This window comes from Phacochoerus africanus, chromosome 1 (assembly GCF_016906955.1).
Source record: "Phacochoerus africanus isolate WHEZ1 chromosome 1, ROS_Pafr_v1, whole genome shotgun sequence".
In the NCBI taxonomy this organism is placed as follows: domain Eukaryota; kingdom Metazoa; phylum Chordata; class Mammalia; order Artiodactyla; family Suidae; genus Phacochoerus; species Phacochoerus africanus.
In genome coordinates this window covers 254772577-254795968 of record NC_062544.1, presented here as the reverse complement: position 1 = coordinate 254795968, position 23392 = coordinate 254772577, and positions in this window count along the sequence as shown.

Below are 23392 nucleotides of genomic sequence, written 5' to 3'. Positions count from 1 at the left end.
TTTGCTCCTTTAATAATTAGTCAGAAGCCCTGTCAATACTATGTTGAATAACACTGCTGAGAGTGGGCATCCATGTCTTTCAGATTTTAGCGAGAAGGCTTTCAGCTTTTCTCCACTGAGTATTACATTGGCTGTGGGTTTGTCATTTATGGCTTTTTTTTATGTTAAGGTATGTTCCCTCTATACCCACTTTGGTCAGTTTTTAATCAGGAATGGATGTTGGATTTTGTCAAATGCTTTTTCTGCATCTATTGAGATGATCATATGTTTTTTGACTTTTGTTAATGTGGTGTATAACACTGATTGATTTGCGTATGTTGAACCATCCTTGTGAGCTTGGGATGAATCCCAATTGGTCATGAGTGTATTATCTTTTTTATATGTTGTTGGATTCAGTTGGCTAAATTTTTGTTGATAATTTTTGGGTCTATAGTCACCAAAGATATTGGCCCATAATTTTCTTTTTTAGAAAGTAAGTCAGGGAGTTCCCTTCGTGGCGCAGTGGTTAACGAATCCGACTAGGAACCATGAGGTTAAGGATTCGATCCCTGCCCTTGCTCAGTGGGTTAATGATCCGGCGTTGCCATGAGCTGTGGTGTAAGTTGCAGATGTGGCTCGGATCCCGCATTGCTGTGGCTCTGGCGTAGGCTGGTGGCTACAGCTCTGATTAGACCCCTAGCCTAGGAACCTCCATGTGCCAGGGGAGCAGCCCAAGAAATGGCAAAAAGACAAAAAAAAAAAAAAAAGAAAAGAAAGTCAGAAAGAGAAAGACAAATACCATATGATATCTATCACTTACATCTGGAATCTAATATATGGCACAAAGGAACCTATCTACAGAACAAACAAAATCATGGACTTGGAGAACAGATTTGTGGTTGCAAAGGAGGAGGGGGAGGGAGTGGGATGGCCTGGGAGTTTGGGGTTAGTAGATGCAAACTATAGCATTTGGAGTGGATAAACAATGAGATTCTGCTGTACAGCACAGGGAACTATGTCTAATAACTTGCGATGGAACATGATGGAGGATAATGTGAGAAAAATAATGTATATATGTGTATAACTAGGTCACTTTACAGCAGAAATTGACAGGACATTGTAAATCAACTAAATAAAAAAAAAAAAAAACTAAAAAATAAAAAAAAAGGAAGACATGGAGAAAGATCAGCTTCAGTAGTGAGTGTTTGACCCCCACAGCCAAGAGTCTTCCCCAGCAAATGATGCAGGGAAATGTACATGGGCTGCACTTATTCAGTAATGGAACCCAGTCCACTCTCTCTGGAGGACAGATTTAACACTGAAGTTGGCCACATGGCAGGTGGTACACACATTCCAAGCAGAAACAAAAGAGCATTAATTGATTCTGAATCAGGGAAAAGATGTTCCCACACAAGGTGATAAGCCCAGCACAGGCAGGATGGGCTCTTCATCTCTTTCTAAGAAAGTGTTCCAGGCCCACGGTCTATTCATATGTGACTAAGTGGGTACTGAGAGACTGCATGCAAGAAACTGCCTTTTCAACACATTGGTGTTAAAATTTTCAAAGATTATCTACACCATTTCAATTGTCATGATATTAATTAATTTCATGTTTCCTACATTTTTGGCAGAACGTATACATAAAATTATCTGGATTTGGTATAAGCAGGAGTAGATGTTAAAATTTGCTGACTCAAATACATTAAAAACTTAGGAGTTCCCACTGTGGTGCAACAGGATCTGCAGTGTCTTGGGAGCGATGGGACATAGGTTCCATCCCCAGCCTGGCACCGTGGGTTAAAGATCTGGCATTGCCAGAGTTGTGGCTTAGGTTGCAACTATGGCTCGGATCTGATTCCTGGCCTTGGAATTCATATGCTGTGGGGCAGTCAAAAATGAAAGAAAAAGAAAAAAAAATTAGGACACATTTATGTTTCCTGATTATACTCTCCTTAAAAAAAAAAAAAATCAATTTTACATGCTTTTTTCAAGTTATTGGCAAAAAGATTCTAATTGTCCATTTTTTTTTCCTTTTATGGCAGCATCTACAGCATATGGAAATTTCTACATTAGGGGTCGAATCTGAGTTGCAGCTGCTGGCCTACCCCACAGCCATAGCAAGTTTGGATTCAAGTCACATCTTGGATCTAGTCAGAAGCTTTAGCGATGCCCAATCCTTAACCCAATTAGCAAGGCCAGGGATTGAAGCTGCATCCTCACAGAAACTATGTCTGGTTCATAATGCACTGAGCCATGATGGGAATTCTTATTCTCCTTTTTTTTTAAAGTCTCTGCTATATTTCCAATTTTATAACCACTTTTCATTATTAATATATGATTATTTTCACTTCTCCATTATTCATGAATCCATGCAGAATTTGATTTCTTTTAGTATTCATCAAATGTTTAACTTTGAACATTGCCAACTTATTTGGGGCATTCTTTTTAAATTAATCTTTATTCTTATTTTTATTTTATTTTCTCTAGAAAAATAGAACTGGTTATGCAGGGTTTTTTTAAAAACATTTTTCATTAGAAATGTTTTTTTTCTAGTTAGTATTTGAGGTTTTACATTCTCTTATTGACCTGTACTCCCAAATGAAAAATATAACATTTTCATTATTGTTGAGTTCCAAATGTACTCTAATTTACTTCATGATTTCATCTTATAAGTACTTTACTTACTCTCTTGGGGGGATTTTTATTTTTATTTTTTAATTGTTATTTCCCCAATACAATTTTTTTTCCTACTGTACAGCATGGTGACACAGTTACACATATAGGTACATGTTCTATTTTCTCACATTATCATGCTCCATCATAAGTGACCAGACATAGTTCCCAGTGCATCACAGCAGGATCTCATTGCTAAACCATTCCAAAGGCAATAGTTTGTATCTATTAACCCCAAGATCCCCAACCACCACACTCCCTTCCCCTCCCCCTTGGCAATCACAAGTCTATTCTCCAAGTCCATGATTTGCTTTTCTATGGAAAGGTTCATTTGTGCCGTATACTAGATTCCAGATATAAGTGATATCATATGGTATTTGTCTTTCTCTTTCTGACTGACTTCACTCAGGATGAGAGTCTCTAGTTCCATCCATGTCACTGAAAATGTCATTATTTTGTTCTTTTTTTATGGCTGAGGAGTATTCTATTGTATATACATACCACATCTTCCTAATCCAATTGTCTGTCAATGGATATTTGGGTTGTTTCCATGTCTTGGCTATTGTGAATAGAGCTACAATGAACATGAGGGTGCATGTATCTTTTTTAAGGAAAGTTTTGTCCGGATATATGCCCAAGAGTGGGATTGCTGGGTCATATGGTAGTTCTATGTACAGATTTCTAAGGTACCTCCATACTGTTCTCCATAGTGGTTGTATCAGCTTACATTCCCACCAACAGTGCAGGAGGGTTTCCTTTTGTCCACACCCCCTCCAGAAATTGTTATTTGTGGACTTATTAATGATGGCCATTCTGAGTGGTGTGAGGTGGTATCTCATGGTAGTTTTGATTTGCATTTCTCTAATAATCAGTGATGTTGAGCATTTTTTCATGTGCTTGTTGGCCATATTGTATTTTAATTATGATTTTTCTGCTTTTAAATTATTATAAAAATGAGATTTGCTAAAATTTATCTTATAAGTGATTTATAATTTATTACATAAAGCCAGAGATTATGGTCTGTATACATAATTAATATATATATATTGCTAAGAATAACTTTATAGCTTTTTACATAGTCATTTTTGGTTTTCATGAATGCTTGAGAATGAATGAATGACTTTTATATTTGTTAGAAATGTTTGCATATATCTATGAAGTTTGTAGGTAAACTTGTCTATATTCTTACTACTTTTTCTAATTCTGTGGAGGTCTTTTATATTCCTAACAGTGTTTTTCCCCCCTTTTTCTTTTTCAGTCACATCCATGGCATATGGAAGTTGCTGGGCCAGAGATCCAATCCAAGGCACAGCAGTGACCTATGCCACAGGTGCAGCAATGCTGGATCCTTAACCCACTACTCCAAAGCAGGAACTCCCCTAACTTATTTTTTTTAATTTCACCTGATCAACTGACAAAGATGTGTTAAAATCTTTTACTAGGGGAGTTCTCATCGTGGCGCAGTGGTTAACGAATCTGACTAGGAACCATGAGGTTGCGGGTTTGATCCCTGCCCTTGCTCAGTGGGTTAACAATCTGGCATTGCCGTGAGCTGTGGTGTAGGTTGCAGACACGGCTCGGATCCTGTGTTGCTGTGGCTCTGGCGTAGGCTGGCAGCTACAGTTCCGATTAGACCCCTAGCCTGGGAACCTCCATGTGCCACGGGAGCGGCCCAAGAAATGGCAAAAAGACAACAACAAAAAAAATCTCTTACTATAATTGTGCATTTTAACATAAAATATTTTAATTCCATTAGTTTTTTCATATGTTTTGAACATATGTTATATGATTCATATGAGATTACTATATAATTTTCTGATGAAATTGCATAGTTTGAATTATGAAGCCCCAGAGTACATTTCCCTCAAAGTCTCTTTTGTCTAAAATCCCAATTATCTCTATTTGTATATAGAACCACCCCAAACTTAGTATGTTAAAACAACAATTAACCTTGAGCACAAATCTTCAAATTGATCAGTTTTCATTGGGAACAGCTCATCCCTGCTCCACTTGATGTCAGCTGGGTGGCTTGGAGCTTGGGAACTGGAATCCATCTGAAACTGGAATCATCTTCATTCACATTTTTGGTGGTTGATGTTGGCCATCAGCTAGCATATTAGCTAGTGGTGGAATCACCTACTCATGGCCTCATCTATGGCTTGGGCTTTCATACATGATGGTGGATCCAAGTGCAAACATCCTGATAGAGGGTGCTTTTTCTAAACTATTCCACATTCAGTTTTCAGGTTTCCAAGCCAGAAGTTGGGCTTTTCCCTTAGTATTCCCAAATGTAGCTGTGTCATTCACCCAGCAGAGAGGAATGCACTTGAAAATCCACACAAGAATATACTCCCCATCAGGATTGGTAAGGTCCTCTTCATTCTCAAGCTCATTCAAATAGTGCTTTTTGGATCTAGGTTTTATAGTTTAGAATGCAGGGAGTCCCCTCTGGTAGGTGGTTATTTCATCACAATGAGAAGCAGAAACAGCAAACCTATAATGAGGGTCTGTAACAAGCATAGGTGGCCCATGGGATTTTCCTTTTTAAGTTTTATGGATTCTTGATTCTATTGTCTGTATGTCTATCCTTATCCTAATACAACACAATATTGATTACCATAGGTTTATAGTAAGTTTTGAAGTTGGGAAGTATAGTAAGATTTGAAGTTAGGAAATGAGTCTTCCAATTTTGTTCTTTCTAATGATTGCTTTGGCTATTTCAGGTGCCATGCATTTCTGAATTTTGAAATCAGCTTGTCAATTTTCCTAGAGTCAGGGAGACTGATCTGGGCTCAAAGGTTGACACTGTACTTTCTCAGGCCACGTGTAGTTCAAATGTTTAGACTGATGAATCTTGGTGAGATCTCTATGTTCATGGAGGAGTATCTGTGAGAATACTTTGGAGGTGGGTTGTATTTATTTCTGTTAGGAATTTTAGGGCAGTCCTAATCAAAGAAAATGTTTTGCTATATTCTCAGTTTGTAACTCACTAGATTCTGAAAATAATGTAAATTGAAGTCCCAAAAGATTACAGGGTTAAGTCTCAATTATATATTTCCATGGGAGACTTTTTTTCTGCTTTGAGCTTTTACAAAGACAGAAAAGTTTCTTGGTCATGCTCCTCTGCTGATTTCTACTTTTAATTCCATTCCTTCACTAAGGATTTGACCTTCAAAGTCTTCCACATTAGATAATATCATTTTGATCTTCCTCCATGTCAGTATCTCATGTTGTTTTTGGCTCTTAAATTCTCATCCTGTGTGTCCTAAAATTAGCAAAAGTCTCTAGGACAGCAATACCTTCACAATTCTTATTTTTTAGCTCATTTTAATTTTTTGATCTCAAGGACTTTCCTTATTCTCTCGTGACCTAAAGTGTTCATGTAATAAGAATGTTTTATGTGCAAGTATTTCTGGGTATGTTCTCAGGAAGCATCATTTTACCGAGTCCCAAAAACAGAATTATGGTCCTTGTTTGAAAATTTTTTTGCAAAATATTTTATTGAGCAAAACAAGGAGCTGCCTTAAAAAAACCTCTGGCTGATGGTGGTGGTGGATGAAGCTAGACTTCACCTGGAAACATGTTTCTGCTTACCTCTTTCCCTTACCCTATCCTGTTTTTCCAAATCACCTTGTCTTGAAAGCTCTTTCCTAATAAATTGCATGCACCAGAATCCCTGTCTCAGGCTTTTCTTTTCTTTTTTTATTTTGGCCATGTCCATGGCATGCAAAAGTTCCTGGGTCAGGGATACAACCTGCACCACAGCAGTGACAATGAAAGATCCTTAACTGCTAGGCCACCAGGGAACTCCTCAAGCTTTTCTTTTAGAAATGCCAAAATAAGACAGTATATGATTCCAAATGATGATTCTAATTCAAACCTCATTATCCCCTTCCTCTTCATGAAAATAAGTAAAACTTAGAATTATTAATTAATACTACTAAAACTGTCAAAAAAAATGAATTTTCCACACAATGGGGTATGGAAATTTGCTTCATCCATAGTAGGGTAGAGGAAATAGTGGAAGTTTGCTAAACAATAAATATCAAACTATCTGGAAGATTGTCCTAAGACAAAGATGGTGCAGAACAGCTCTAGTTAAGATGAAAATGTTAATGGAAGGAAACTAGCAATATTAAAAAGCACAGATTGTTGCATATCTGAAATTTAGTGGCTTGAGAGCATTCATAATAACTGGAATTCCTTTATTTAATGTCTCTAGTCAGCTTACTAATGGTAGGCTGACCAAAAAAGACTTTTGATATTGCAGTTTACAATAGGAAATGCATATTTGGTCTTCATTCCTGGCACAGATCTCCTAAAACCCTCAGGATTTCCTAAGTAATGAGAGCTGAGAGAAATAAAGGTGAAAGGAGTCTTTCATTCTTCCTAACAAGTCCCCTCTACTACACCTAGGTTTACATTAGTTAGGTTATTTTATGAAAACCCCCTAGAGAGCTCCCTAGAGAATGTGGGCTGGTTGCCAGGGGAACCAGTCATGTGATTAGAGGGTTGGAACTTTGAGCCCTACAACCTACCTCTGGGGAGGAGGCAAGGGCTGGAGATTGTGTTAAACAGTTAATCAATCACGCCTACATAATGAAGCCACCATAACATCCAAACAGTATTGGAAGGAGCTTCCAGGATGGAGGTGCTGGGAAGGTGACCCACTTGGAGAGGGCATGGAGCTCTACTCCCTTCCCACATAACTTGCCCTATGTACCTCCTCCATCTGGCTGTTTCTGAACTGTAGCCTTTTATAATAAACCAGTAATCTAGGAAATAAAGCGTTTTCCTGAGTTCTATGAGCCATTCAAGAAAATTATAGAATCAGAGGAGTTCATACAACCTGCAAGAAAGAAGTGATAAATATGGAGAGAAAGAAAGAGAGGAAATGGATCCTGGATAGTCCTTAGCTGTGCTCAAATAGTTACAGGTTAACTAACTAATATGAAGAGAGAAATACAACACAATGAAGAAAATTTCAATGTGTTGAATCAGTATGTCTATATATCTTGATAACCAAGTTTACAGGATTATGATTTTTTAAGCCACTAAGAGAATAATTAACAAGAATTTACTACTTTATTCATTTTCCTTTTTTCAGAAAGAAAATAATCATGAGAATAATTATAATAAAAATGTCATAGTGGAATAATTATAATTTAAAAAAGTGAAATTATTAGAAATACTCTATTCTCAAATTTATTGACATATAATACAGATATGCATTTATATTTTGTTGAAGTCACTGAGACACTGACACTTTAGCTTAGTATTCCAATATCAATAAATATTTAACTTACTAAAACTATTCATGTCCCATAGCACAAACCCTTTCCTAGAAAAATAAAACAGTAATAAAAGAAATGTTGGTTTTGCTTTCTAATTAAGAAAGTAACTGTATAGTTTTAATTTTATAAAAAGTAATTGAATTTTAAAATAAAACATTTATATTCTCTTAATTCATAAATATCTAGCATCCATATAAGGGTTAATGTTACAAAATTAATAAAAAGGATTTTTAGAATATTAAATAAGCTTTCTTTCATATCAAATTTGTTTTATTTCCATACTCTATCAGTGATATCAACATTGCAAGTGAAATAGGTTTTGCATTTCATATAGTTTCTGCACATGGAAGCATAATTCTCTGCAGAAAAGTTGCTTCTAATTTTTAATACATTTCCTAATGTGAAGTTACCTCAGGGAAATTTCATGTCAGTTTACAGAATATTAAAGGCCCAAGCACAGGGAATGCCTGAATCTATACATGCTAAATGCACCATAAAATGCAATCTTTGAATTATGCTTTGTTTAGGAGGTCACCAAGAGCAGTTTAGTTTCACTTTATCTCATTTTGAATTATAAATTCTGTTTATATGATGTCTATTACTGTTATTTCCTGCGAGCTGAGGCAAGAATAAGATTTTCCCTTGTAATAATCTTCTATTTTATTTCCTAAAGTAGATAGTAACAGTCAATATAGGCATTATAATTTTATGAATGAAAATATAGTAAAAACAAAATAGATAGTAATGATTGTGAGGATCAAAGCTCTCACTATCCTAGCTGAAATTAGAAAAGTGAGCATTGGATTGGCATCACTAAACATGGTGGAGTCATGTCTGTGTGTCCCTCCACAGACACAACTAAAAAGCTAGCACAAGTTCTCAGAATCAACTGCTGCAGACTCTGTAATCTAGTCAGAAAGTACAACAACCAGGAGAAAGCTTAAGGTCAAAAGAAGCTGTTGCATGGTAAGGTAGGAGCTCTATTTAAAGTGCCTGCAGAATATCATCTCCCTCTGTGCACATGGACAGCAGCCATTAAGACTGCAGCCTGCACTCCTGGTGCATGTTGAGTGCAAGAGGGAACAAAACAGATCATAATGGCAAAGGATTGTGGTTGTGGCTACCAGTCTGGAGGGTTCCTGAAGGACCATTAGAAGGGCTTATCTCTGATTCACCCACCATGAAACATACCCAAATAGATAAATTAAACAGACTTTTAACTATTAAGGAATCAAATTCCTAATTTTACAACTCTCAAAAAAGCAATCGTCATGCCTTTATGATGTTTTTGGAGAGTTCTACCAAATGGAAAGAAGAATTGACATCAATTCTACATGATCTCTTACAGATAATAAGTGAAAGATGCCCTACTTTTCTTTTTTTCTTTTTCTTTCTTTCTTTTTATGGCCTCAGCCCAGGGAATATGGAGGATCCCAGGCTAGGGGTCTAACTGGAGCTATAGCTGCCAGCCTACACCACAGATACAGCAATGCCAGATTTGAGCCATGTTTGCAGCCTACACTACAGCTTTCAGCAACACCAGATCTTTAACCCCCTGAGCAAGGCCAGGGACCAAACCCACGACCTCATGGTTCCTAGTCAGATTCATTTCTGCTGCTCCACAGTGGGAATGCCAAGATGCCCTACTTTTCAAAGCTAATATTTTCCTGATACCAAAACCAAAAACACTACAAAAAACTCCAAGACTATAGATGAATATCTCATTAACATAAAACAAAACTCTTTAGAAAAATATTAGCAAACAGAAATCTGTAATATATAAGATATATAAATATATATGTATATATAAAATAATTATACTAAGACTGTCAAGTTTATTCCAAAAATGAAAACTTAAAAAAAAATAATTAAGGTTGATTTACAATGTTCTGTCAAGTTCTGCTGTACAGCAAAGTCCCCCAGTTTTATATACATACATTTATATTATTTTTATCATATTATCTTCTGTCATGTTCTGTCACAAGAGACTGGATATAGTTCCCTGTGCTATACAGCAGGATCGCATTGCTTATCCATTCTAAATGTAATAACTTGCATTTGCCAACTCCAACCTCCCACAAACCTTTTTTATTTGAAAACCAATCAATGTAATCCACCATATTAATAGGCTAGAGGAGAAAAATCACAATTATATCAAAAAAATTTGTTAAAAGCTAACACGTATTCAAGGTAATAACCCTTAGAAAAATAAGAATGGAGGGGCAATTCCTCAGCTTTACAGAATTATCTACAAATAACCCACAACACAGGTTTGAACCGCATGGGTCTACTTACACACTTATTTTTTCAATAAATATTTACTGCAATACCATGGAATTTGTGGTAGGTTGCATCAGCACATGAGGAACCATGGATATAGAAACCATGGATAAAGAGGAACCATGGGAAATCTGTGGATTTTTAACCATAGTGGTCTCTGCCTCTAACACCTGTTTTCTCAGGGGTCAACTGTACCTAGCAATAAAAAGTGACTTCTTTCCCCAAAACATCGAATTCAAAAGTCAAGAACATCTGCTATCACATTTATTCAACATAGTGTCGTAAGTTTTAGCCAGTGAAATAAATCAAGCAAAAGAATTAAGAAATCATAGAGATCATAAAAGTTCCCATCATGGCTCGCTGGAAATGAATCTGACTAGTATCCATGAGGACACAGGTTTGATCCCTGGCCTCGCTCAGTGGGTTAAGGGTCCAGCGTTGCCATGAACCTGTGGTGTGGGTCACAGACGTGGCTTGGATCTGGCATTGTGTGGCTGTGGCATAGGCCAGCGGCTACAGCTTAGATTCGACCCCTAGCCTGGGAACTTTAATAAGCAAAGGGTGCAGCCATAAAAAGACACAAGGAAACAAAAAAAAAGCATAGAAATCATAAAGCAAGAAATGAAACTGTCCCTGTTTTTAGACATCATCACTAGGTAGAAAATATTAAGGACTCTACCAAACAAACCAAAAAAAAAAAAATTAAATAACAAGTGACTTCAGCAAAGCAACAAGATATAAGTAATCAGTTTAACAAAATTGTATCTCCATGTAGTATTCATGAACACATGAATATGGAAATTATAGTACAATTTCATTTACAATCACTCAAAGATGAACTACTCTGGTATAATCTAATAAAACAGGTGTAGTAATTTTATGTTGAAATCTACACAATTCTGATGAAAGAAATCAAAGATCTAAATAAACAGAGAGACATACTGTGTTCACATATTAGAATACTGGATGGAAAAGCAGTTGATTCTCACCAAAGCAGCACTCAAATTAAACAATTCTTATCACTGCAAGATTTTTGTAGTTATCTACAGTAGTTCTTTCTAAAATTTGTATGAAAAATCAAAGGAATTAAAATAGTTAAAACACTTTCAGAAAGAAGAATCAAGTAAGAGAAATAAGTTTGCCAAGTTCCAAGACTTTGTACATAGGTATAATAATCAAGAAAGATTTATGTTCACACAGAAACCTGTATACTAATGTTTATAAGAGTTTTATTCATTATAGTCAAAAACGGGAAACAAACCAATACCCTTCAATGGATGAAAGGTTAAATCTATGGGGCACCCATATCATGGAGTTCTACTCAGCAATATAAAAAGAAATGACTACTCACACAACTTCCAACCTAAAGAAATATCCAGAGTCTTATATTTAGTAAAAAAGTTAATCCCCACAAGTTATATCCTATATGGTAACATTTACATAACATCCTTTAAATGAAGAAAAATTAATAAGGAGTTTAGGAGGGAGAGAAGTAAGTTTCCTAGGAAATGGCAATATGAAGGATCTTTACAGCGGTGAAAATGAAAATGTTGCAGCTTAGTTTGTAGGATGTTAGAAGTGAATTGGGGTAAAAGGTACACACATAGGCTCTATGTATTATTTATTATAACTATATGTGAACTACAATTATCTGAAAATAAAAAGTTTAATTAAAGAAAAGCAGGGATATGTGGTATATTTCATTGATCAAGGAGTCCTTGGGAAGGACATAATTGGGCATATTACTCAGAAGTATCTTGTCATATTAAGGGGAAAAAGAAAGTTTCTAGGTTAGCTGAGCTGAAAACTCTTCATAGCCTATTGCTCACTTTCTAGACATATGACAATTTACAGACAGTTCCCAGTTCCTTTGAGGAAGGATTCAACACCTCAGTCACAGTAGCATACAGCAAATTATCACTCCAAATGAACTTTGAACAAGTTATCAGAGTATTTTGCTCAGAAACAAGAAACACCTATAATTTCTGAGAGTTGTGAGATATTGTGACTGACTCTAATTCATGGTGCCCTGAAAAATTACCATGGTCCACAAAAGGAGAATTTACTGAATTCAGGTTTTAAAGGGAGTGTAGATTAAATGGAGTATAGACTTAAATCTGCCTCATTTTCTGTTCCTGAACCACAGGTTTATCTGATGGTTATCTTCCGTTCACAGAATATATAATGAAATAAATATACTTAGCAACTGGTGGAATTCCTGAATCTATTCCCTGAACCCAGAAATGGCAGGAGGGGACAAATTAAAATCCAAAGAAATGTTCCACGCACCCAAGATACTAAATAAAAGCAATTCTGTATTCATGGAGGTGATTGCAGAATTTATAACATTCTGAGGAAAATTTTGAAAATTGCAGGAATCCATTTTGGCAGGCTATAAGTCTCTAGAAAGTTTTCCATTTCTTATAGGTTGTCAAATTTTTGACATACAATTGTTCATAGTATTCGCTCATGGATTTTGTACTTCTGTAGTATCAGTTGTGACTTATTTTTCATTTCCTATTTTGTTTATTTGGGTTTTTTCTCTTCTCTTCTTGGTGAGCCTAGCCAGATATTTGTTAATTTTGTTTGCCTTTTCAAAGAGCCAGCTCTTGGTTTTATTGATTTCTTCTATTCTTTTTTTAATCTCTATTTTATTGATTTCCACTTTGATCTTTATGATTTCCTTCCTTCTGCTGACTTTATGTTTTGTTTGTTCTTCTTTTTCTAATTCATTTAGGTGGTGGGTTAAGTTGTCGATTTTAGATTTTTCTTCTTTTTTGAGGAAGGCCTGTATTGCTATGAATTTCCCTCTGAGCACTGCTCTTGAGGCATCCCATAGATTTTGAGTGGTTGTGTCTTCATTATCATTTGTCTTGAGGAATTTTTAGTTTACTTCATGATTTCCTCATTGACTCATGGGTTTTTTAGTGGCATGTTGTTTAGTCTCCATGTAGCAAGCAACTTATACAACTCAACAGAAAAAAGCCAACAACCCAATGGAAAAATGGGGAAAAGACTTGAATAGACCTTTCTCCAAGGAAGATATACAGATAGCCAACAAGCACATGAAAAAATGCTCAACATCCCTGATTATTAGAGAAATGCAAATCAAAACTACCATGAGATACCACCTCACACCACTCAGAATGGCCATCATTAATAAGTCCACAAATAACAAATGCTGGAGAGGGTGTGGACAAAAGGGAACCCTCCTGCACTGTTGGTGGGAATGTAAGCTGATATGACCACATTGGAAAACAGTATGGAGGTACCTTAGAAATCTGTACATAGAACTACCATATGACCCAGCAATCCCACTCTTGGGTATATATCCAGACAAAACTTTCCTTAAAAAAGACACATGCACCCGCATGTTCATTGCAGCCCTATTCACAATAGCCAAGACATGGAAACAACCCAAATGTCCATCGACAGACAATTGGATTAGGAAGATGTGGTATGTATATACAATAGAATACTCCTCAGCCATAAAAAAAGAACAAAATAATGACATTTTCAGTGACATGGATGGAACTAGAGATTCTCATCCTGAGTGAAGTCAGTCAGAAAGAGAAAGAGGAACACCATATGACATCACATATCTGGAATCTAGTATATGGCATAAATGGACCTTTCCATAGAAAAGCAAATCATGGACCTGGAGAATAGACTTGTGATTGCCAAGGGGGAGGGGAAGGGAGTGTGGTGGTTGGGGATCTTGGGGTTAATAGATACAAACTATTGCCTTTGGAATGGTTTAGCAATGAGATCCTGCTGTGTAGCATTGGGAACTATGTCTGGTCACTTACGATGGAGCATGATAATGTGAGAAAATAGAATGTATACATGTATGTGTAACTGGGTCACCATGCTATACAGAAGAAAAAAAAATTGTATTGGGGAAATAACAATTAAAAAAATAAAATTAAAATTAAATCAATTAAAACAAAAGAAAATTGCAGGAGTTATCACTATTACTAAATACCTATTTAGCTTGATTCTGCTAGCACACAAAAAAATTAGCTTTTGGAGGAAGGTTATATCTATAATCTTTTTGATACTCTATCATCAAAAGCATCTTCATTTGGTGATATCAATTTTTCCTTCAGTTATGGAGGTGATATATTTACCAAAGCAAATTAAACTGACTTTGAAACCTGGATGCAATTATTAGTCTATTTTCTTCCTTATCACTAGAAGCAAAGAAAGTCAGAAGTATTTTGTTTTCATGTAGAAAGGACAATAGTATGTCTTGATATATTTGTCTCAAGGGTATGTCAAGTCTGCTTCCTGTGATAATATAGTCCAAAAGGATCTTGATTATCATGATATTCCACAGAAAGTGATGCAAGTCCATTTCACTGATGAGATTATGTTAATTCCTTGTGAGTAGGAAGTGGGCAACACATTTAACTGCCCTACTAAAATACCTATCTGACAAAGGATCAGAGATAATCCCCAGGAAAACTACTGCAGCTTGACACATTAATTAAGTTGCCAAGGCTCTAGTGGTTTGAAATATGCTGCAATATTACTCCTAAAGTGATAGACAAGTTGATGAATCTTGCACTACCCACCATGAAAAAGAGGCTCTTTTAGGATTTTGATGGCAATATATATCACATTTGGAATAACCTGTAAGGCTGTCAGCTTTAAAAGGTGTATTGAGAAGGAAAAGGTACTTTTTCATTTGTTTCAGTTTGAATGCTAGTTGTTCTACCACGTGTACTATGCAATATAATGAGCCCATATTTTTAGACACATTGCTGCTGACAAGGATGTTCTGTTAGCCCCTATCAAGTCCCCCAAACAGAATCCAGTTCAAACACCTAGAATTCTGCATCCATGCCATGCTCACTGCTATAAAAAACTAACAAACGAGCAAAAACTATTTTTATTGGAAAACCAGTTCTCAATTTGCTCCTAGGCACCTGAAAGGACTAAATATGTGACTGAAGGATACCAAATGGGTACCACAAGTGGGGATCATTGATCCACCAACCATAAAATTAGAACCAAATGCCATCATTCTCTTCTGATTGAAATGATGTATATGAGACCAAACCAAAGCTTGTTCCCAGAAGGCACTGGTAAATTGCACACACACAAAAAATAAAATGCTCATGGTACCTGCTCCTACCAACTCAATGCCTCTACCCTTTTAAAACTCATGTGGTGGCATTTACCAAAGGTTATGCACCTGTTAGATAACCCTCCTCCTAGAGCTACCATCTCTGCTGCAGATACCTGTTTTCCTCATTGCCCCATCAGACCTAAGGGTATTTGTAGTTCTTCATGGCTCTGAACCTGAGGTACAGCACTATTGTGTTTAGCTCCTTATATTCTACTTACACCTTTGTAAAGTATTAAATATCCTTAAAAATATTAACTTTGAATGTTCAATCTATTTCTTACCATGATCCGATGGCTAAAAAAGAGAAATATTGAATATTTTTCCTTTATAGTGGACATACAATAGTATTTTACTGCTAGTGCTTGCCAATAAAACCAAGGAAGGAAAGAAACATTAAAAAAAGGTTGATATGAAATATAATAAAATATAATATATGAATCACTTTGCTGTATAATAGAAATTAACACAACATTGTAAATCAATTAAACCTTAAATTTAAAAAAAATACTGGCAAAGAATAAAAAAATAAAAGTGACATTATTACAAATATGTAACTATATTTTTTTACACAGTGCAAATGAACATACAAATATATTACTAGAATTATTAAATTCATTTTGCAAATGCAAAGACAATATAGAAAGATAAGTTGTGTAACTATATGCTTTCAACAAGCAGAAAATTAGCTAATTTACCATAACATTAAAATAGATAATTTATTAAAAATTTCAGCTAAATATGAATAAATCTAAAAAGTATGCAAGATCTTCATGTATTACAATAGTATATTATTGATCTATATTGAAGAAAACCTATATAAATGAAGGATAAACTATACTCATTAAAGGTAAGGCCAACTATTGTAAAATTTTCAATTTTTTCCAAACAGAAATTTATATTCAATGCATTGCATTCAGATATACCAAGGTTTCTTGTAGACCTGAAAAAAAAACTGTCTTACACTCTATGTGAAAACACAAAAACCAAGAAATGCCAAGATGCATTTGATGATGCACAAGTTACAAATTTTGGCTGTACTTAAGATTTGATGTATGTTTTGTATAACTTTAAGCAAAGTATAAACTATGAAAATATTAAATCATTATGTTGTATACCTGAAACTAATATAATACTGTAAATCAACTATACTTTGATAATAAGTAGATAGATAAAATATTTAATGTAAAGCTGAAGTAGCAAAAACAGCTTCTTGCTATTTGTGTAATTATGGGGACTATATTAATATACATCTATATATCTATGTTTATATCTATATACATCTGCAAATACACAAGTTATACATATACACATGTATACACACACTTGCTTTCCGAAAAAAATGCCACTGCTAATGAGGGGAAAAGGGACTATATACAGCACTGAAGTATCTGATTACCATATAGAAAATAGCCCCTACCTCATAAAATTCTATTTCAAGTGTCTTGTAGTTGTAATTGTGAATAGCATAATGATAAATGTTACAGAATGTAATTTAGCAAAATATCTTCATTGCCACACAGGAAATAAGTGATTTCTTAAGACATAAAAATGAGTAAACAATAAAGGGCCATATTAAATTTATGAAATCTGTTTAATTTCTATTAAGAGAATGAGAGAAAAGTCATGAAGTAAGGGAAGAAATTTGCACCACACATAACCTTACCTGAAATAAAAATGTTTCAAATTTGGAATAAAGGGATAGGAGACACTCAAGGGAATTGTAACTAGAGTGATGGCAAACTTCTCAACAACAATAAACCATGGAAACCAGAGGTCGATGGCAGAATATCTTCCATGAATAGAAAATTAGCAAAAGGCCACCTATACTTCTGTAACCAGTGAAAATATGCATTGAGAAAGAAAGTGAAATAATATTTTCAAACAGTAGCAAAACCAGAATTTGTTACCAATGGTTCTCTTCCGCAAATGTATTAACAGTTATTCTTCAGGTAGAATAAAGCTAATTCTAAGTTCAGTGATGTAGTAGGGAATGAAGGACAATAGAATTCCTAAATATATGGGTAAATGTAAATGATATTGTTGGTAGATAACATTAACATCTTATTCAGTAGTTCATAGTTTATTAAAATACATGATGGCAATGGCCATGAATTAAAAGAAGAAAAAATGCAATCAAAGTATCCTAAAAATTTTGCGTTACCATGAATAAAAGGAAATATAACTAATTATTAAGATAAAATATTCTAGTGTAAGCACCTTCAGAAATAGAAGTTGAAGTAGTTACCACTGAAAATCCTAAATTAAGGATTCTTACAGAAGTGGAGATTGATGCTCACCTTGCTGCTCTAGAAGAGAGTGACTAAACATTGTAGGTAGTTTACCAAATACAAGATGCCACTTGCCTCTGTGTTTGCTAACAACAGACCAACCTTATGGAGTCCCCTGGATTGAAAGAGGAACCTCTCCCACTCCTCCTACCACTGAAGTGGTTATGACTCTGCATAAATTAAAATAGTGCTTTGGGGAAAAAAAAAATCTGGGGTCCTGGGTATGCAGATCTTGCCCCTCTGTATGCAGAGTGGCTGGTGGTATTTTCCAGGGCCTGAGGACTTTTCCATATATATTTCTTGTTCCCTAAAGAAGCTTAGTGTTCCCTACTCCATTTTAGACTAACCTCTAAAAATACAAGGTAGTGTGAGGGCACCTTTCTTATTCTCTCTTGCAGTACCTTGGCCACGTGCCCAACATGCTGGCTGATCCCAGCTCTTTCCTGCACAGATTGTGGCCACAGTGCATGGAGAACATGTGTACTTGCCTACGCTGCCAAACAACAAGTCCATAAGACTGCATGTGCCCCACCACCTATCTGATTGTAAGCTTCCCCCCAATAAATCCCTTTGTATATCTGCCTTGTACATGCCATGACCCATTTGCCTGATCTGACAACTTGGATATATCTCACCTACATAATGTTGAACAAAAAGTCACTCACAGAAACATACAAACTAGATGATTCTGTTCACATAGGTTTTAAAATAAGCAAAGCTAAAATACAGCATTTGACCTTAGGATATTGGTGTCTTTAGGCAACAAAGGGAGTGGTGATTGATAGCACAAAGGGAGTTCTGGGGAGCTAAGAACGTCTTATCTCTTCATCTGTAAGGGTGACTTGTGTGGTTGATGGGAGATAACTATTCATCAGTGAATTTATATTCTGTGCATTTAAACTTTATGATCAAATGATGCTGTTTAAAGTTAGGCATTAAACTATTGTTAATTTAACATAATTAGACATGCTGCCAAGACAGTTTATGCTCTCTAATATTGCCTGTTCTTGTCTACTTTTCTCAGAACTGTTTTGCAGTTAATTTTGAGACGTGTAAGCAGAAGTAGCACATGTCACTTCTGGGCCGAGGCCCTCAAGGGCTAATGTCTTCTTCTGTCTTTCTCTTCGGCTGCTTTGGTGTCCTTGGAGGCCACATGTTCCAGATGGTGACACTACCAGATGGAAGGAGGCTGCCCAAATCCCATCAATCTTTATGTGTGTGAGAAATGAACCTGTGTTACATTATGTAGCTGAAATTATTTTTGAAGAAACTAAAACTAATTATCCAATACCAAATGTCAAGAGTATGAACATTAAACAAATGAATAAAATTTGGTAGTAAAAAGGAAAGGGAGAAAGACAATATACACTAATTCATTTTTACAGTGCAGGGCAATGAGTAAAGCATACTAAAGAGAGAAAACTTCTGAAAAGTTATGTTTCAAAAATTGCCATTGGATCAAATTTATGTCTTTAAATTATTATAAGAAACACCCCAAAACAAAGCAATAGCTCTTGTGTGTATACGTTGTATCTGGAAGACATAGAAGAAACTGTTAACATTTGTTGTCTCCAGAGATGAAAACTTGTGAATATATTATATACATAAGCCATAAAAAAGAATTACCTTAGAAAATAGCTGATCTCAATAAAAGTAAAACATTCTGTTCAGATGTGAGCTTTCCATTTAAGAAATCCACAGTTGCTATTGGAGTACCTCATCACATATGTCTATGTACCCATCCCATCTATTTATCCTCCTTGAAAATATCAGTGATATATACAGAGATAAACAAAATAAAGTAAAATTTTATTTACTTTAAAAGAATATATAACTGGTCTCAGCAAGCCATAATTAGATTTACCAAACACTAAAGATTCAGTAGGTAAAAATATTCTATAAAAACTAACTTTAGCTCTTTTCTTTCCTTGTTCAGGGTGCATTATGTATCATTTAGTTAAATCGCTAAAGGTTCTTGGGATTTTAAAATGTAAGAGAGAATTATTTTTTGGACCACTCTGACTTTCTCCAGGTAAAATTTAATGATGGCCCTAATTCCAGAAATTGCTATGGTTAAATAAAGTTTGAAAAGAGAATTTAAAAAATAACCTAATTTTATTTTTTTCTTTTGATGGCCACACCTGCAACATATGGAAGTTCCAGGGCCAGGCATGGACTTAGAGCTGCAACTGCAGCCTGCGCCACAGCCATGGCAACAAAGAATCTGAGCCATATCTGTGACCTGCACCACAACTTGTGTCACTGTCAGATCCTTAACCCATTGAGCAAGGCTAGGGATAGAACCTGAATCCTCATAGAGACAATGTTGGGTCCTTACCCATCTGGGCTACAAGAGGAACTCCTAACTTAACGATTCTGGCTCTACATTGATAAGAATAGAGAATAGATATATCCTATATTTCCAAACATGGGCTACCAATTCAAAATAATACTCTCAAATTCTTTCCCTGCATGGGACACAAAAATGTATTTTATTTGCAAGTGTTTTGCCTACCGTGCAAACAGCCTTAACAGGTCAATGATATGCTCTTTTGTGTGCCAGATTATTATATTATCCACTTAGGGATACCTATCATCCATAATTTTATGTGATCCTATCAATATTTTCTATAGATAGCTCCTGCACACCTCATAGGTTTAAGAGGGACTTTAAGTGATAGGCCTTCAAAATGCATCTTTTAGTGGTTGAAGTGAACATTACTGTGAACATGTTGTCCTTTTCAAGACACTTTGTGACTTGACATAGACTTTTGACTCTAAGAAAAAGTTAAATCCAAGTTATATTATGATCAATGATTTAGTTTTTTTTTTTTTTTAAAGCCACTTCATCCCCTTCACCCTTCTGGTTGCTCTTATCTGACCCTTCTCAACTTTATTACATCTGTCTGAGGATATGATGTTATTTCATAGTTTGATTGAGGGTCTTATTGATCCCAGTCACTGCTCTCTACTATAAATAAATAGGTCTGAAAGTGATAAGGCTTAAATTTAGTAATGACAGAGAGGGATCTTTCATAGTATCCATAATGTTTCTTTAATGGTTTATCAGAGTTGCTATCAAAAGTCACACCCAAGAAAACTCAACACTTGAGCAAGAAAGAGACACAAACAGTAAACCCCACTTGTACAGCTCTAGAAATTATGTACTCCTTAGTGTGGAACTGGAAGGCCTTTTGACAGAGATGGTACTATAATTTTTCCATAGAACAACAAATATTTACCTAGAAATTATCATACTAAGTCAGAGAAAGGCCAACACCATATGGTAATCACTTATATGCGGAATCTAAAAAAAGGTTACAAATGAACTTATTTACAAAACAGAAACAGACTCAAAGGCTTAGAAAACAAGATTATGGTTGCCAAAAGGAACAGGTGGAGGAGACAGTGGATTGGGGATTGGGAAGTGGCATATGCACATGACTGTATATGAAATATATGGTCAATGAGGACCTACTGTTTAGCACAGGGAACTCTACCTAATATGCAATGATAACCTACATGTGAAAAGAATCTGAGAAAGCCCCGGGGAGGACAAGATGGCGGAGGAGTAGGGGGACACGCTCGCCCTCTCCCACAAACACAACAAAAAAAAGCACATCTACAGAATAAATCACTCGCACAGAACAGCAACCAATCACTGGCAGAAGAACCTAAACTCCAATAACAGCAAGAAGTTCGTGACATTACTGGGCAGAACGGGAGAAAAGAGGAGAGTGAGAGAAAGTGAATCCGAGCAGGACGGGCGCTCCCGAAAGGGAACTGCGGAGGAGAAAGGGACCTCGCACCCTGGAAAGTCACCTACACGGGGGAAAGATCAAACGAACCAGAGGAATCTCCAGATGCAGAGAAGAGCGTAGCAGTAAGTTGGAGTACGGAAAAGCCGATCAAGAACCCAATGGACCATCTGAACTACGGCCACAGTCACCAAAAATTGAGATGCCTGGGTGGGGGCTGGGCACCAAGTCCTCGGCTCCAGAGGTTAGTCGCCGAGAAAGGGCTGGGGGACGCCTGGGTGGGGGCTGGGCACCGAGACCTGGGCTCCGGAGGATAGTCCCCGGGCTGGGGGGGCGGGGCAGAGTGGAAACTGCCTGGGAGGTCTAGAGACCATTTGACAGGGCAGAGACTGCCTGGGAGACTAGAAAACAAAGCTGTCACAGAGGAAGGGAGCAATACTCTAGGGGCGGAGAAGTGGAAAGCCGCATCAGAGGGAACCTGGGAAAAGAACCTGGTCTGCGCCCGTGCTGGGGAGGGGAGAGAAGAAGGGGTGGGTCCCCATAGAATACCTCCCACGCTACAGCAAGCTTACAGGCCCGCTAGCTAGCTGAAAGCTGAGCTTCCCAGTGCATCCACTCCCCCCACCCCCACCACCGCCTGCGCTCTCCCCGAACCTGGGGCTGCCTGCCATCCTGGAGGGCTGGCCTCAACAATTGCCTGAAGCCTACCACCGCAGGGGCTGTCCCTGCACAGGCCTGCTTGCCCTTTGGAGGGGCTACACTTCCGCAGAGTAGCACCAAACACCACCAGCCCCCGAGAAAAGGCCTGCAGCCCAGAAAAGCTAGAACAAGCCTAGCCAGGCAGTGAATAGATCTGTCTAATTCCCGGGCGGTTTTTCTGAGTCGGGCTGCCCCGGGGAGGAGCCTCTTCAGTTTCCAGCGGCCCTGCTACCCGCCCAAACCCCCAGAGGGTGCCTTAGTGGATCAGCTGTATAGGACTGCCAGCTCCAGGCAGGACCCCCTACAGCCGAGAAAAGCTGCAACAAGCCTGGCCAAGCCGGGAAAAGATCTCAGACGGTCTTTCTGAGTCGGGCTGCCCTGGGGAGGAGCCTCTTGGGTTTCCAGTGGCCCTGCTACCCGCCCAAGCCCCTAGGGGGTGCCCCACTCCCGCAGAATAGCTGCTCAGCACCACCAGCCCCCTAGAAGGGCCCCTGCAGCCCAGAAAAGCTGCAACAAGTTTGGCCAGACTGTGAAAAGATCTGCCTACATTCTCAGGCCATCCTTCTGAGTTGGGCTGCCCTAGGGAAGAGCCTCCTAGGTTCTCAGTGACCCAGATAGCTGCTCCAGCCCCCAGGGGGTGCTTCACTCCTGAGGAACAGCTGCCCAACACCACCAACCCCCTGCAAGAACCCCACAGCCTAAAAACACCAGAGCAAGCTCTGCATGACTGAGTGAAATCTGCTACCATCGTGGTGTGGACCTCCCAGTCCTGTCTGCCCTCAGGAAGTCCTCCTTTGCTTCAAAGAAACACTGTTAGCCCCATCAACACTCCAGAAAAGCTACACTGCCTCAAAAAAGATCGACCAACAATGCCAGCCCTCAGGAAATATTCCACGGCAGTGACAAGGCAAACACTGCCCAATAACAGAGAGTACAACTCCCTCAGGAGAAAGAAAACAACAAGCAAGATGAAGAAGCAGAGAAACCACCCCCAGTCAAACCAACAGGAGAACTCACCTAAAACAGTCAACAATGAAACAGATCTCTGCAGTCTGACAGACCTGGAGTTCAAAAGGGAAATAGTGAAAATAATGAAGGAATTAAGAGAAGATATGAACAGTAATGCAGATACCCTAAGAAAGGAACTAGAAAATATAAGGAGGAGCCAAGAAAAACTAGAACATTCATTTGCAGAGATGCAAAGGGAACTAAGGGCAGTAAAAACCAGAATGAATAATGCAGAAGAACGAATCGGTGATATGGAAGATAGAATAACGGAAATCACTC